At 38.6% G+C, this 16,795-nt stretch overlaps 1 protein-coding gene and 1 non-coding gene across 3 annotated transcripts in view; one reads left to right on the top strand and one right to left on the bottom strand.

Annotated features, from left to right (window-relative positions):
• Tnfaip8 (TNF alpha induced protein 8) overlaps positions 1-16,795 on the bottom strand; it is a 110,997-nt gene that overhangs the window by 9,289 nt on the left and 84,913 nt on the right. The window lies entirely within an intron of this gene.
• On the top strand, positions 10,463-10,534 carry Trnat-agu (transfer RNA threonine (anticodon AGU)). Its single transcript has one exon. It is a non-coding gene; the product is annotated as a tRNA-Thr (tRNA).

The following is a 16,795-nucleotide window of genomic DNA, read 5'->3' as shown; positions in this document are numbered from 1 at the left end:
AGATTTTTGGCATCCTTTCAAGAGTCCCATAGCCCCCTGAATAGATAAGCAAATACATCAATAGATACTGAGCAGTGCAAAGAAGACTTGGAAGCTTGCAATTCTTAAGTCCTGCAACTTTTTTTAAAAAATATTTTTTAGTTGTAGATGGACACGATACCTTTATTTTATTTACTTATTTTTTTATGTGGTGCTGAGGATTGAACCCAGTGCTTCATGTGTGCTAGGTGAGTGCACTTACAAAGAGCCACAACCCCAGCCCAAGACCTGCAACTTTTGAGTGATGAGAGAATATAGTATGTAGGTGTCCAAAATCCCATGCATAACTGACATAAAAAGGCAAGGTGCTGGAGGAATGCAGGATATTCACCTGTTACTAACCACACCATAGCAGTAAGACTCCTTCAGCGAATAGTGAGAAGGTAACAAGTATGTGATGTGGATCTTTTATTTCATGGGGGTGGGAGACTGTGGCAAGTAAGCACTGCGATTACGGTGATCATACAGTTTATCATCCAAATGGGAGGCTTTTTAAAAGGTGCTGTCATTATTTACTGTAAATACTGACAGATCTGTGACTCTCCCAGGTAAATATGAGTAGTCACCCTATATTAATTAAGAAGGGATCAAAAGTAGGGATTTACCCAAATATTTATGACCTGAGAAATTTCTTGGGAATTCCACAAGAGCATTAGCCAGATTTTCTTCCAAACTATGTTAAACAGTAAACAAAAGGGCTGGGACTGTAGCTCAGTGGTAGAGCGCTTGCCTCACATGGGTTTGCTCCTCAGCACCACATAAAAATAAACAAATACATAAAGATAGTGTGTCCATGCACAACTAAAAAAATAAAAAAAGAAGGAAAAAAAAAGAAGTTCTTAAAGTTAAGAGGAATTTCACGGGGTAATTTTTCTTTTAGTTCAGCATGTTTGAGAAAGAGCAATATACCAAGATCCCCTTTGGAGATGTACAAAAGACCTTTATATTAAATGTCTTTTTTTTCTTTTTTCTTTTGTATTAGGGATTGAACCCAAGGGCATTTAACCACTGAGCTACATCCTTAGCCCATTTTTGTATTTTATTTAGAGATAAGGTCTCACTGAGTTGCTAAGTGCCTTGCAAAATTGCTGAGGCTGGCTGTGAACTCGAGATCCTCCTGCCTCAGCCCCTCAAACTGCTGGGATTACAGGCATGCACCACTGCTGGGCAAGGTCTTGATTTTTGCAATAAAGAAACATTGTAACTTTGCTTACCTAAAATTTCCAAACTACTTTCATATAGGAACCAGTAATGAATTTGTGGGACAAGGTCAGTGAAAATAAGTGGTTAACAGATTGACTAGGGGTCTTGCTATTTCTCTGGAATGGATTCATAATGATCTTGGGCAAATAGGGGAGTGCAAGACAGGCAGTGGGGCAATGCCAGGCAAAGTCAGGCAATGTGGTGATTATGAACACAGCTCTAGAGTCGGACTGTCTGGGTCAGCAGCTGGACTCAGCCACAGAGTGCCAGAGCCCCTGGTCCAAATTACCCACCCTTTCTACATCTCAGTTTTCTTATTGGTAAAAGGGGTTTAAGTAAAAATAATTCACTTAGAACAGCACTAATTATGTAAACAATTTTTATTATTTGCCATTATTACTGCTGTCCTTATCATTAAGAAAGATAGTGTTAATCAAAATGCATTCTGCTGTCATATATACCTAATTAAAAAAAATAATTAATTAAAAAGAAAGAAAAAAAGATAGTGTTGAAGTTCTGCTGGGATGGGATGCCCGTGAACTGAGGGGAAAACAGAGAACATCATCAGCATGTTTAAGAAAAAGTTCTGTAGAGTGTTTATAATGTATCAGACACTGTGGTTTCAAAGATAAATAACAGGATCCCTTCCTTCCTGGCATGCAGATTCACACAGGAGGGAGGAAGCAGATGAGCCCAGGTAGGCAGAACACACCATGGCAAATTCTACAGTAGAAACGTGACAATGCACATAATGTACAGGTAGCCAAGACAGGGAACATTAATATTCCTGGACAGGGAGATGGAGCGAGGCTAGGCATGAGGAAGGTTTCACAAAGGGAGATAAACCTCAAAAGAAAAGAAGCTTCCACTCTACTTAGACATAAATGTGTTTTTATTCCAGAGCTGACCTATAGACTTCCTATGGCTAGATAGGGATAAAAATTCTGTTCATCAATTCATATTTCAAAAACCAAAGGATTTGGGGCTGGAGTTGTGGCTCAGAAGTAGAGTGCTCGTCTAGCACATACGAGGCCCTGGGTTCAATCCTCAAGCACCACATAAAAATAAAATAAAGGTATTGTGCCCAACTACAACTTAAAAAAAAAAAAAAAGATGTGTGTGTCCTGAAGATTTTTTTAAAACCTTAAACAAGGGCTGGAGTTGTGGCTCAGTGGTAGAGTGCTTGTCTAGCACGCACGAGGCACTGGTTCAATCCTCAGCACCACATAAATGTAAAATAAAGATATTGTGTCCACCTAAAACTAAAAAACAAATATTTTTTTTTAAAAAAAGCTTAACAGTAACTATGTATAACTTATTTTCAAGGCCCTGGAAATGCTTACTACAAAGGTGCTCAGTTTTGGGGAGGGTTTTGGCAGGGAGAGGAAACGTATAGCAGGTGTCCAGGGCGTAATTCTGTGTCATTGGGCAACAGCATCAGAATGCCTGGAAGAGTCTAAGTAATTATTATACCTGCTTTTCAGAACCTCCAGAGGTAAAAAAGAAAAGAGAGAGAAAAAAAAACAACTTCCAGCGGTATAGTCCAACAGTCTCCACTTATAAGAAACACCTCACATGATTCTGATTATGTAAAGCTGGGGACCCATGCTCTAAGATGTACTCCTAGAACACTGTACTTAAAATTTCAAATAGACATACTATAGCCACAGGAGCATGGTGAAAGAAGACTTTGAGCAGATTTAATTCTATCTCAAAAATTTTTCATAAAATAGAGATGTCAGCTTGAACAAGGAATTCAGAGAAAATGTTTTCAGAATAGAGCTTCAAAACCTCAAGGAATTTTGATAACATATTCAGGAGAATAGAAAAGTTAGCCTATTTTAGATGATACTTCAAACCAGAATTTGAACAGGGCCTAACTCTATCTCTAGGCTGCAGATGGTTTGAAATTGAATGAAAATATCCCACCATCTTTTATACAAAACTAACTTTAGGGTACTTTTTCTTTTCAAATTAAATGAATCCTTCTTTATTTACTATGTTGAATTAGGATACGCTAGTTTTTCTTAAAGATATTTCAATTAGGCTGGACTTATTTATGTATTTTCTTAAGGATATAAAGTCTTTCCACTGTTGATATGATCCAATCTTTCAACCAGAAATGTGGAGAAAAATCCTTTAAACAGCTCCACGATTTTCTACACTTTTCCAACTCATGTTCTCCCACCCTGCCAGAGGCCCTGACTCCTAATATTTATATTCATTCACTCAGAAAACCAGTAACAGATCTTAGAATCTATCACACTAGAGTGAAGTTTAGTTACTGAACCAGTCCTCGAACTATCATCAATAGTCACAAAGCTTTCTGGTCTGATCAGATTACACATAACAAAGATAAGCAAATAACAAAATTACAGCTGACATGTGTGCAACATTCCATAGTTTGCAAAGTATTTTCATCATAACATTTTCATATGCATTTCTAGTTTGGTCCTGTATTTACTTAATCCTAAGGGGGAGCCACACAAAAGAATCAAGGGTCAAAAGTCAAGGGACTTATCAGGGGTGCATAGTTATTGTTAGTGGAAAACTGAGACATATTACTTCCTACCATACATGCTCTACAAGAAAAGCAAAATTAAATAATGTCCATTGCTTATGAATTTTCCATCAAATGCCACATGTTGCTGAGCTAGCTTGCAGAATCCTACTTCTTAGGGCTTGTCTGTTCTCCCAGGTCAGTGACTCTTTGAATCAAAAGAAAGAAGCACAGGTGTTACACATCAGAGACTAGAAAATAAGGAAAAGCTGTATGCCTATCCTTTGCCCTCTCCCTCTATCCCTGCCTGAAAAGTGCTTCTGGTTGTGTCAGCCTCAGTTTAAACACCGTTTCTTCCAAGAAGTTTTTCCAAGTGTGATGGCCAGAATAAATTACTCCATCTAATCTGCTCTTCTATGATCCTTGACAAGTAAGGTACCACAACTATTTATTTCTGTACTCCTCCAAGTACTTAACACATGCCCTCCAGCTAGCAATGCTTTAATCTGCTTCCATGGAGCCCATCAATACCTTCTACAGCAATTCATGAAGTTAAGTCAGGAAATCAATTCAATTCAATTCCTTTTATCCAGAACTTGACAAATGAATTTACTTGCACTGTCTGGCTAAAAACATAACCGTACATATGGGATGTAAATGTGTGTGTATGTGTGTGTGTGTGTATGTGTGTGTGTGTATGTAAATGTGTGTGTATATGTGTGTGTGTGTGTATGTGTGAGAGAGAGAGAGAGAGAGAGAGAGAGAGATGCTAACAGCCTCATGCATGCTGTGTATTTTCTTTTCTTAATCTGCTTTTTTCCCCTGCCCTTGACCAAAACATACTGAATAACTAGCTACTTTGTTTGGAGAACTGACCATATTTAGTTAATTCAATCCTTACAGCAAACGGTCTGAAATCTTCCATGCAAATGCCTCACACCCATTTGTCTGGGTATTTTAGGAGCAGCAACCTCTTGGCCTCGGCTTGGGCATCTCTCAAATATGCAACTTGGCACAACCTCTCAACATTCTTGTCACAGTCTTTCCAGTAACTGTACTAAAATTTTAAGTCAGTCAAGCATTTTACAGCCATGCCTGTACCTGATGGCTAAATTCTACTAAAGGTACGTAAACGATAAGATGGGATTTGCTGGGCCTAAAAGTACACTATTTCATTTCAAATATCAAGACTAGTAAGCTCTGAAATCCTAGGATAAAATCCTGAAAAAACCCAGAGGTTTACAGAAACAGTGTTGTTCACCATTGGGTACTTCCAGGGAAGCATGGGAGTTCTCTATGAAATGGCTTTTACCCCTCTTTCTATCTTTTTCTCTCTCCCCTTAACATTCAGACATTCCCCTTTTTTTTGGGGGGGGAGGGTCAGGATGAAGTGCAGAGGTCGTAACCTGTATACACCATTATTTGGACTGTATAGTGCTGTACCGCTCTTAGGATTAGTAGTCCATGTTAAAAAATTGGGGAAATTAATCTCAAAATCTGTGTTTCTGATTTCATTTGAACATCGTAAGATCTGACAAAAATGGATCCACATTCCCACATGAGAAAAATGGTCCTGAGCTAAACTGTGGCTGCCTCCTTCAGGAGACTCAACCTTCCAGTTTACCCCACATCTTCCTGGCTCTCCACACCATTTAGGTTCACTTCCTGGGTGCTGTAGGCATCAGCATGGGTGACCTCTGGTTTATAGGAAGAAATATGATGGATTTCAGAGCCAATCTGTGGAACTCCTACTGGGGAATCATAAGTTAAGCAGCCTGCCCAGCAGTGTCCTTGTATATCAGAAACCAGGGCACACATGCAGGTTTCACACAATTGAGAAATAATTTCACCCCAAATTATGTGTAGTCAGTGAGTTCCTAAGGAGGATCTGCAGGGTGAAGTGGTGGGGAGATTAGGAGAGATAATGATTTGTTTTCATAACACTTGTTATTTAGTCGCAGACTTCAGGAAGCTACATTTGGGCAAGAAAATCTCCCCCTTGTTTCTAAAGAATGTGTCAACGGGGTCACAGAGAGCTGATAAATTTGCCAAATCTATAAAAATCCTAGAGAAAAAAGGTCTCCATTCACTTATCAAATTCTTAAAGAGCAATTATTGTATGCCAGGCAAAGCACCTGTCCTCAGGAAGCTCAGACTCTAGAAGGAGACCTGGAATACAGACAGACAAGCACACATAGAAATGTCAAGAAGCCAGAGAGGCTACAGGAAGAAGGAGGTTGTGGCAGGGAGGTCAGAGGAGGCCTTTCAGAAAACTTGACATTTGCACAGAGATGGGAAGGCAGCTCAGGCAACTGCCTTCAGTGGTGAAATCCCTGAGGGTCTCCCCAAATATCACTTCTTCCATGAAGACTTTGTCTACTCCAGTCAGAAATTCTCTATTCTGTCTTTAGCTCTGACTAGAAACTGCTTTATGTTATGTTTATTTGCTGTCATTTTCCCTAAAAGTAAAGTCTTTGTGATTGGTTCCAATTTTTTATTTATTTCTTCCTACAACAAATGCACAGTTAATTTTTAATATGTATTTACTAGACTAAACAAATTCCCAGGTTGTTTGAGGGGAGTGGGCAGAAGGTCAGAGGAGGTGTAGAAGTGAATACTGTTTTTATAAAACACAACCTAACTAAGGCTGTAAATAAATCCTATTACTATTAATTATATGCCATATTTAAAATACTCTTACATAAGAAACAAGTATTTCAATGTAAACTTTGGGGGAAAGTTCATTGTAAATGAATCATTATATAATTAAAGATAAGCATTCAAAAATCATCAACTGATAACATTTGCAACTGGTAGGAAATACTAATTCATACTCTACATAGATAATTCTGTTTTTAATTTAAATGTGTGGCCTTTTTAGGAATAATTCAGAAGAAACTGAAAATCTAAAAGGACACAAACTCTACCTTTCTTTGTTTTTGTTTTTTTAAGGAAGAAAAAGTCAAAGATTCTTCAGATAAAATTTTTTATTTCTATTGAAACTGGATAACTTAAAATTACTTAGAATTTAAAGTAACAAAGTCCACAAAAGCTTGAAAGAAAAATAGTTTTGCTAAAATAATTATAATCCTCTTATGCCAATGACACAGACTTGGTACATTAAAATCATTTTTCAGTTAAAGAAAATAACTAAGAGGACTATTATAGCCATTCTCTTTTAAGAATTGAAAAACATTTTCCTAAATATATTAACTTGCTGTCTTGAAGACGGATTACTTCCCTAATAGCAGGTATCTGGGTAGAATAAACTTTGGCAAATAACATAACCAACCAATTTTATGACAAGTTGCCAAATAACAACAAAATAAATATCTTCTCTAAAATACCTTGGAGGTACCCACCTTTTGTAGTTTCATCTTTCACCCACCATTCACTGCTCTGGAAGCCAGCCCACCGTCCCACCTCTCACCATCTTAATCACCAACCCTGTTTCTAGAAACAGAAGAGGCCACGGAGACCAAAAGAGAAACAACAGAGGCCCAGAGGTCCACCCAGGGTCACAATGTGACCCCCATTAACTCCTGAAAACTCCCTGCCTATGGAAAGTTACTTTATGTCAAAAGTAGCAAATAGTCAAGTGTAATCCCACACACAGCTCAGGAGCTGAGACAGGAGGATCACAAGTTCAAGGCCAGCCAGCCTGGGGATCATAGCAAGATGCTGCTTCAAAAAAAAAAAAAAAAAAGGGACTTTGCAATTCCTTCTTTTTAAACAAAGCTTAGTTGTGTATAATGCCAGATACCTGTAATCCCACTAATTGAGGATACTGACAGTAGGATTGCAAATTCAAGACCAGCCTCAACAACTTAGAGAGACCCTGTCTCAATAAAATAAAGGGGGGAGGTTGGGATGTGGCTCAGGGGTACAGCACCCCTGGGTTCAGTCCCCAGCACCATAAAAACAAACAACAAAAAGCTTACAGACTTTTAACTGGCACTGTTTGATTGGGCCCATAGTTTTTCTTTGAGATAGAATTCATACAACATGGGGCTGGGATTGTGGCTCAGCGGTAGAGTGCTTGCCTAGCACGGGTCGGACCCAGGTTCGATCCTCAGCACCACATAAAAATAAAGGCATTGTGTTGTGTTCATCTACACCTAAAAAAATAAATATTAAAAAAAATCACACAACATAAAATTCACCACTATGACCTTTTAAAGTCAACAATTGGAGCTGGGGATATAGCTCAGATTTGTTTGTCTCACATGCACAAGGCCCTGGTTCAATCCCCAGCATCACTCAAACACACACAGAAAAAGTCAACAATTCAGTGATTTTAAATCACACTCACAATATTGTACAACCATTATCTCTATTTAATTCTAGAATGTTCACATCACCCCCAAAATGGGCCCCCGTAATGTTTTAATTTTTTTTTGTTAGGAGGAAAAACATGCAAGAATTTAGAGCTTTCCTATAAAAATCTACATTTCTGACTTCTCAGGAAATATCTGATCTTTTGGCAACACTGAGAGAAGAGGTTGGGCAACACAGGTCCTCTCTAATTTCCTACCTGGTCACTTGGGCAGTTGGGTAATTTCCTGGCCCCTACAGGCATATGAGTAGCTGCCCCTGATTGAAATGACCAGAGGCTCAAACCATTCTGAATCACTTTATGGAGAGCCTTGGGAATGAGACTCTGGGTGACTCAAGAGCTGACACCCCTGGGCTCCTGGGGCTGGCAATCAAGCTGAGTGAGGTTTTATCGCTCTGACTCTCCTAGGAGATCCCAAGGTTTCTGCCAACTTCCTTACTCATCTCTTCTCAAATGTTGTGCATTTTCCACCTCAGGATCTTTGTTAAAATCTCTCTTCTGAAAGGCATCCTCCGTCTACCTGAGTCATGTCCTGAGCCCCAATCCCTTGAGCACCATCATCACAACTTCCCTTGTTTTCTACTATTTGTATTTAATTTTCCTATGGTTACTTAATATACTTTTATTAAAAAATTAAATTACGTGGAAGGGTGTGGTGGCACATACCTGTAATTCCAGCTACTCAAAGGGATTAGGCAGAAGGATCACATGTTTGAGGCCAGCCTGAGCAATTTAGTGAGATCCTGTCTCAAAATAAAATAGAAAGGGCTGGGGATATAGGTGCGTGGTAGAGTGCTTGCTTAGCATGTATGAGGTCCTGGTTCAATGCCCATAAGTGCAAAATAGAAATTAATTTGTTAATTAATTAATTTACATAGAAAGGAAAACATTCTATGTGCCTAGAAACAGGAACTCCTCCCCAAAACATATCATAATCATAAACATTATTAAAGTTTTTCAAAAATCATGACAAATGAAGTCAATTTGGAAAAACACCCACATAATTAGTTGCTACCAGGTACTGTCACCAAAGGCCATGAGCCCCATATCTACAAAAGTGGTACAAAAGAAGGTAAGCTGGTATCAGGTAGCAAAGGTCTCATAGCTCCCAACATGAGCATTCTCTGTGAAAGAGGCAAAGGATTCCAAGGTAACTGAAAAAGGACTAATCTCTCACGACATTGTGAAGATGATTCAACGCTATGTCTGGGTTTGCATAAAATCATCTCCTGTACCACAAGTGGCATGTACACCGTGCTTTGGGAAACAAAGCCCTCTTCCAGAGCTTCATGCCTTCTCAATAGCTTTGCCTCAACTCTCTCAGCTGCAGATAGTCCTTAAGGCTGTGTCTCACTAGAGGTGGCCTTCTGCTTGCGTGTACTTACCTATGAACATGCCTGATAATTTCTCCAGGCTGAAAACTCAAGGACAGCCCCCAGGTCTTTCACACACAGATTCCTTCTCTTAATGCCTGGCCAGATTCCTGTCATTTGCCTGCTTTGACATCCCTGGTGAGGAGAGTTTGGAAATGACTTTTAAAAATTCCAAACAGAATAAACAGAATAAGACCTAGTAGATGAAGTGACTCAAACAGTGAAAGGCACAGGGATAAATGCCCATATTTCTCTGCGTTTTCTTACATTTGGGGTTTTACAGAGTACTGACACAATTATTAAGGGTAACTCATTCTTTTTTTAATATTTTATTTTTAGTTATAGTTGGACACAATACATTTATTATATTTTTTTATTTTTATGTGGTGCTGAGGATCGAACCCAGTGCCTCACACATGCTAGGTGAGGACTCTACGGATGAGCCACAACCCCAGTCCTGGGAACTCATTCTCGAAAAGCTAAGAGCTACCCTATTTAGGGCAGTTTTTGTTTTCAAGTCAAGTAAGTGTGGGTGGTAGGCTGGGAAGCAGGAGTGGTGGACATGGTTTCTAGGCTTTGTTTCTGGGATGGACAGAGAAACTGAACACCTTCTGTAGTGACTGCAGGTGTCACGCATGCCCAAGAAGACTCTGATCACATTAACAGAGTCAATATGGCAAAGACACAAGACAAAGATCTCCACAAAGAAAAGCTGTACTAATAAACTTTTTAAAAAGGTATTAAGATACAATTTGTGATGGTCAACTTCTATTTTTAAGGTATCTGGATTAATTTTCTAACAGAAGACAACCTTTATAAAATCTGCGTACATGGTGTGCTGATACCTGTTTTAAAAAGCTGGAAATATACTTTTTACTGAATTAAATGATTCACAAGGTTTATGATCATATCTTCATACTTTGGAAATATTTTTATTACATCTAACAATTATTTGACAGTAAGTTCTTGATAAATAACAGAATCTCTAATTAAATCATTTTTTCTAGGGCTGGGGTTGTGGCTCAGTGGTAGAGTGCGTGCCTAGTATGCATGAGGCACTGGGTTCAATCCCCAGCACCACCTAAATAAATAAAGAAATAAATAAAGGTATCGTGTTCATTTACAACTAAAAAAAAAAACATTGTTTCTATAGAGAAAGAAAACATGCTTGGTTGAAATTTTCTTCATGGTATTCCTAATATCCTCATTGCTGCAAAAGGCAGAAAATATCTTTTTCTATTTTGTGTTGCTATAAAAATGCCTGAGGTTGGTACTCTTATAAAGAAATAAGGTTTATTTTGTCTTACAGTTCCAGAGGCTAGGTCAAGCAACTGTATCTGATGAGGACTTCATACTGCATCACAATGGATGGCGACACATGGCAGGAGCACAAAAGAGAATGGCAAGGGAGGCACAGCACACGTGCCTTGCTTTATAACGACCTGCTCTTCTGATAACCAGTCCAGTCCCAGGAGACCTAACCACTACCAGGGGATGGGCAAATCCTCTGAGGGTAGTGCCCCCATAACCCAATTTCCTCGCACCAGGAACCCCGTCTTAAAGGTTTTATCTCCTCTCAATCCTAATACATTAGGGACCAAGCATTGTTGAGTGCAAGAACTTTTGGAAGGTAAAGCATATTCAAACCATAGCAATATCTTAGAAAAAAGACATTGAACTTATCTCCAAGATGTGAGACTATGTATATTATAAAGAGTACATACATTCTTGGGGAAAATCAAACTTTTGAATATATAATTTGAGTCAGTTTCTAAAACTGAAAACTACATCTATCCTACCTGAACCATTTCCCTGTGAGTTATCGTCCAGTTAATTTTCAGTTTGCACCATTCGCTCAACCCCTGCTTGGAGAAGGATGGTGAGGGGGTCGGTGATTTGCCAGATCAGAGGGGCTTTTCTGTTCATGTTTCAGCATCTGTCTTTAACGCCTTTTGTTGATCTTGGAATGAAGGAGACAGATGCTACTGTTGGGCATGGAATGTGGTCTTATACAGTATTTTTAAACTGTCAGCTGTACAGTTAGTCTTTATATAGGCAATGAACAAGTGCCTCTCTGTACCTTTATTTCCTTGAAATATACAAACACAAAAATGCCAGAACTGCACCCACATTCCATCGCAGGGCATGTTCTACAGCCAACACACAAAATGAATTATGCCATATTATCCTTGTTAATCAATCAAAATAAAATCTTCTTTTCACTACCAAATAAAATAAAACCATACATCTCATTGCCTCTCCAAAATTTAGAAACCCATGTTTAAACAGATGTTTAGAGACTTTGGCTAATATCAAAAAGGAATTTAATCCTTGAAGAGCAAGTGTCTAGCATCTACGAAATAAACTACTTTTCTTTCATTAAGCTTACATTATCACAAAATAGAGCAATCTTAGATATAGGCAAAAAAGGAAGCTACAGAATCCTTAGACTAAAATTCTAGGTTCTAAGTTCAGGCTTTAATAATCTCCCCTTTCCTAGGTTTTAATGGCATCTAATAAAGCAAAAAAGTGTCAGGCTCTGGGTAGGCCTTTCTTGCTGATTTATAGCTCAATGAATTCTGATGAATGGTAGAGAAGCTGTTAACATTTTAATATATTTTAAAAAAATCATTACAGGTAGAAGATGCTTGGCTCTGTGACTGCAGGCTGGTGTTGGCTGGGTCAGTACAGGTCTTAGTGACAGCTATTCCTTTGTCTCTAAGCCCAAGCCTAGGGTGGGCCAGAGCTCTGGCAAGTTCTTCTTTCCAGGCACAATTCAGATCATTTTAACCAGGAGCTTTTTATCTGACAGAACTTCAAGGTATGCATGTACATGGTTAGAAAGGGTGAGCCCTTTAATTTACTGGCAAAGTCTGATAAAAGCCACTTTTCATCTTCTGTATGCAAACTTGAAAGAAAAGCCAGGATTTTAGTTACTAAAAGTACTAAAATAGGGTTTGAAAACCTCCGGTACTTGGCTCAGAGTTTTATGACTAGATTCATGCATTGTTTCTGGGTCCCCCTGTCAAGTAACACCTTGCTCTTATCCAATCTTTCTCCTAAAACTTACTTTTTATTTGAAATTAGACTTAACTAGTAATAAGCTTTTCTGGACTAATTTAACACAGGAATAACTTCGGAGTTATGCAATCCCAATAAATTGAAATAGAGAGATGCTAGCTATTGTGGAAAAACAAAAAAATATTTAAAAAAAAGGCAGAAGAAGAAAAGGAGGAGAAGGAGGAGGAAGAGGAAGAGGGGGGAAGGCAAGGTCCTGAGCAATTCAGTGAGACCCTAACTCAAAATTATACATATATATATATATATGTGTGTGTGTGTGTGTGTGTGTGTGTGTGTGTTTGTGTGTATGTGTATATATATATATATATATATATATATATATATATATATATATATGAAAAACACGATGTGGCTCAGTAGTTAAGCACCCTGGGTTCAATCCCTGGTACCAAAAAAAAAAAAAAAAAAAAAAAAAGCAGAAACTTCCAACTAACGAGTTGTCTAAAACACTCCTTTTTCCGGTGCTGCCACAAGATGTACTAGAAGTTTTTCTTTTTTTTTTTTTTTGTTTATTAATTTATTTATATGTGGTGCTGAGAATCAAACCCAGTGCCTCACACATGCTAGGCAAGCGCTGTATCACTGAGCCACAAGCCCAGTCCTAGAAGTTTTTCAATAAGAAGGTGTGTCTGACTCTAATATGAAAGGCAACTCACTTCACTTTTCACTTTCTACCACTTTTTAATGGAGTAAGAAGTTACTCAGTCACAGCCCTCCATCAGCCTAGACCACCAGGCCTGGTTAAGACCTGTTAAGGCCTGAATTCTACGACCCACCACCCAGACTAGCAGACGGAATGTCACTCAAAGGAAGTCAGGAAGAAGAGCTATATGCACAGTGTATTCGGAATATCCATTGTAATTTCAACTTACCTCTGGCACAGTGGATGGTACAACTACCTATTGAGTACAATACCCTTCTGTAACTAAAAACCAGACAATTAGACCACAGGCAAAATAAGTATCAATGTTTGGATGATCCACGAATCACATGAAAATTGCAGAGGTTTGAATTCTGCAAAATATGTTACATTCTGGACCATGTGCCTACTCTCACACTTCATCAGTTATCAAACATTTTTCTACCTACAACATGCCTTTCATCATAAGTTAGAAAAGTCCTGTCAGCCATTCAAGGTTCAAGAGTCTTGATCACTAAACAACTAAAGGAAATTGATATTTCAGAGCAAGCAATCATTCTATTCAATGAAATTTTGGCTTGTGTAAATAATTCTCTTTCCCACTGAAAGGGTTCTATTCTTTTCAGGTTCCTCCTATATTTTTTAAAGGCCAGCTTTTTTAAAATACCTTTATTTTTATTTATTTACTTTTATGTGGTGCTCACTCATGCTAGGCAAGAGCTGTACTGCTGAGCCACAACCCAGCCCTTAGAAGCTGGCTTTTAATGAAGCTTTATCCAAAGCAAAGCAGGGCTACTCTATCCTGCCTCAGTCAAGAAAAAAGAAAAGTCAAAAGTAAGGGCTCGGGGATAAGCATTTCAATTCCAGCCATGTCCTGCCCTTTGCCTCATTCTTTATACACTTGAAATCTATTTCTAAATTTGGTAAATGAAGCCTAGTTGGGACCCTAAAAATGTCTCAAAGAATCATTACTGACTTCCCCCTAAACCAAAATAAAAACATTTGCAAGTATTTTGTATTTCAAATAATCCTTCCCCAGTAATTTCTTATTTGAAAAGCAAATAGAAGCTCAGATCCTAATACTTGCCCAGAGTTAAGAATTCAAAAAAGAGAAATACTTGTTAAAGACAGCCTGTAATAAATGCTGCATCTAATTAAGCATTTCCACAACATGTGGAGTCAACACTTTTTATATCCTACAAAAAAAAAAAAAAAGTTTAGGAAATATATTAACAAGGACAGACTTTTTTTAAATTGATGGAGGGAAAATTACATTATTGAGGGAGACAACAATAAAAAAAATAAAATATGAAGTTACTTTTAAAGTTCAGAAACAATAACTGAAGGTTACAAGGTAATAAAAAACAAACAAAACAAAAAACCTTTTATTTTCTGCCAAAATAGTATGATTTCTTCCTGAGCTGCTGCTACAGGGCTACCTGACAAGAGAAAATGTTTTAGGGAAAAAAATGCTACTGTGGGTAGGCCTTATATTCAAAAAGACAAATCATAGTGTGTATATAGCTGCCCAGGTACATGCTCTCTTCTCTGTATAAACTGCTCCATAAAGAAGTAAAGATTCTTTCTTTTTTCTTTTCTTTTTCTTTTTTGCTACTGGAGATTAAACCCAGGGGTGCTTAACTACTGCGCTACATCCCAGCCCTTTTTTGTTTTTTATTTTGAGACAAGGCCTCATTAAGTTGCTTAATGCTTTACTTAATTGCTGAGGCTGGTCTCTTACTTTCAGTCCTTCTGCCTCAGCCTCCTGAGCTGCTGGGATTACAGGCATGTGCCACCATTCCCAGCAAGCTTATTTTTTTATTACCTACTTTAGGAGGTGATGACTTAAAAGGAGCTAAAAACAAAAGAGGAAACAAGGATAGAATACGGACTCTAGTTAATTCTCACAACTCTTCAAATATCCTCTTATTTCATTTTAAAAGACCAGCCAAACACTAACACCATGAAAATAAGTTTAAATCTGCATGAATACACAAAGTTTGGTGAAATGATGGCCTGGCAAATAAGAAAAAAGCAAGTGGTTGGCTGTGAACTTCAACACTCATCAGCTCTGTTAAAATGACTGACAAAGACCGATTCTATCCAGAAATCCCCCACTTTATTTTTAAGCCTGGAAACTGGTTAGTCATATCTATACTGAGCACTTCCTGTGCAAGGGCATGCTGATGGCAACCAGCTGCCAGTTTAGTAGCTGCCTACACTTGGTCAATTGACTCATTCATGGAATACAAAACACTTCAAAAAACCTGGCTAACTAAATGCTAGAAGATATATAGTGAAAGCAGATTTGATTGTTTCACAAAATAGGGATAGATGATACCATGAAAAAGAACAACGGGAGGAAGACGACAGACAGTACTATTCTAAAAGAGTGTGTGCTGGTAGGTTCTGTGATGCTCTAGCACCTCCACCAAACACAACAGTTCTCCCTCCGTCCCTCCTCCAAGATGAACTATAGTACAGCTGACGCAGTCCACATCTTCATTTACAAAATGAAGGACAAAATGACTCCATGAACTAAACAATGACAAAAAACAATTTAGTCCTTTATGAAAAAAAAATATTCAGTGCAATTATGTCTTCAAGGAAAGGTTGCCTGAGAATTTTTAAGAAACAGGAACAAAGAGAACACACACAAATCAGGAACGTACAATGTATCATCCTATTGTTTTTTTTTTTCTTAGTTGTCAATGGACTTTATTTATTTATATTTATGAGGTGCTGAGAATCAAATCCAGTGCCTCACACATGCTAGGCAAGTGCTCCACCACTGAGCCACAACTCCAGCCCCTATTGGTCTTCATGTTATGTTAAGAACCCATCTTTGGGAAAGAGGGGAACACAATTAAAGATTGTAAGAGTGATTCTTTTCGCAGCAGCCCTGAGAGCTGTCAGACTTCAGCTAGAATGCCTCTCCCAGCAGCAATTATAATTTGCCTAATTAACCCTTCCACGTGTTGAAACAAGCCAGCTAAAATTCCACTGCCGAGAAACACAAGGAACCGTTCTCCTCCCCCACATCTTTAGCCGGATGTACAAAGGAGGCGATCAGAAAGCATGCTGGGATAGGTGGCAAGGGTAGGAATGTCCAGTAATTGCTCCTGTACTTCTAGGGTTATCAGCCTGATCATCAAGTCAGAGCTATGGTTAAGTGGTCAAATAATTTAAACCAGTTCTACCCATAAAAACCTTCAGTCTGAAATTCTTCAGGGAGTCTGCTTACCATCAGACTTGTTAATGAGGGAAACCCTCAGAAGTTAGGTAGAGTCAGTGAAAATGGGATTTGGCTCTAAAAGCCATTCACTGCTTCCCTGTCCGAAAATGGATGGCATTGTGCAGTGGGCAGCTTTGAAATGATCCCCACAGGTGGGCACTGCTGCTTCTCTAATTCATTGTGTGCCATTTGCAAGCTTTGGACAAAATCACTTTTACAACCTAGTAAGAAAGTTACTAGACATCCCAGCCAACACAACACAACCCTGGCTTCTGACTGACCCCAATTTAGCAGCTGGAAGAGCAGCAACATTCCTCTATGTCATGGCCTTGTTTATGGGCCGCTGCATTAACCCCGCCTGAGAACTGGAGTGCTTCTCTGTCCTGCA

The sequence above is a fragment of the Callospermophilus lateralis genome, chromosome 5 (genome assembly GCF_048772815.1).
Source record: "Callospermophilus lateralis isolate mCalLat2 chromosome 5, mCalLat2.hap1, whole genome shotgun sequence".
Taxonomy (NCBI): domain Eukaryota; kingdom Metazoa; phylum Chordata; class Mammalia; order Rodentia; family Sciuridae; genus Callospermophilus; species Callospermophilus lateralis.
This window is presented reverse-complemented; position numbering and strand designations above follow the sequence as displayed.